Source organism: Sorex fumeus, unplaced genomic scaffold (genome assembly GCF_029834395.1).
Source record: "Sorex fumeus unplaced genomic scaffold, SorFum_2.1 ptg000032l, whole genome shotgun sequence".
In the NCBI taxonomy this organism is placed as follows: domain Eukaryota; kingdom Metazoa; phylum Chordata; class Mammalia; order Eulipotyphla; family Soricidae; genus Sorex; species Sorex fumeus.
In genome coordinates this window covers 5,941,836-5,942,534 of record NW_026606089.1, presented here as the reverse complement: position 1 = coordinate 5,942,534, position 699 = coordinate 5,941,836, and the positions used below count along the sequence as shown (strand labels likewise).

Below are 699 nucleotides of genomic sequence, written 5' to 3'. Positions count from 1 at the left end.
CCGCGTGTAAGGCGAACGCCCTACCCGCTGTGCTATCACTCCAGCGGTAGGGCGTTTGCCTTGCACGCAGCCAACACGGTCGACCGGAGTTCGATTCCTCCACCCCTCTCAGAGAGCCCGGCAAGCTACCGAGAGTATCTCGCTCGCATGGTAAAAGATAATATGGTAAAAACCATATTTTTCTTTCTGGGACATTAAATTTCTAAATCTATTTATTCATGCTGCTTTGAAATACATTCCTTGATTAAGAATCATTGTCTGCCATAGGAGTGAGGAAGGACAACACTCAAAGTAATAAGAAGAGAAAATATGGAAAAATTAACTCCTACTAAGTTTAACACATTTACTAAAATTGAAATGATAAAATGATGAGCATGGTCCTTGCACAGAGATGATATGCAAACTTGTAAAGCATTCCATATTTTTGTTGCAAGAAGAATGACCAGGTCTACTTTAAGCTAAGAAAATCCCCACAAGTACAAAAATTCTACATTAAGAGAGCACAAGTCCCCATCACAACAATCTCTCTCAATGTCAATGGACTAAATGTGCCAATTCAGAGGCACAGAATAGGAAGATGAATTAGAAAACTGAAACCAACGTTCTGCTGCCTGCAAGAAACACGTCTGAACAATCAAAGCACCCATGGGCTAAAAGTAAAAGAGTGGGAAACAAGTTTTCAAGAAAATATGACCTCCA

General features: G+C 40.5%; 1 pseudogene; it reads left to right on the top strand.

Moving 5' to 3' along the window:
• Positions 1-332: 332 nt before the first annotated feature.
• Positions 333-426, top strand: LOC130025864 (uncharacterized; annotated as a pseudogene).
• Positions 427-699: the final 273 nt, after the last annotated feature.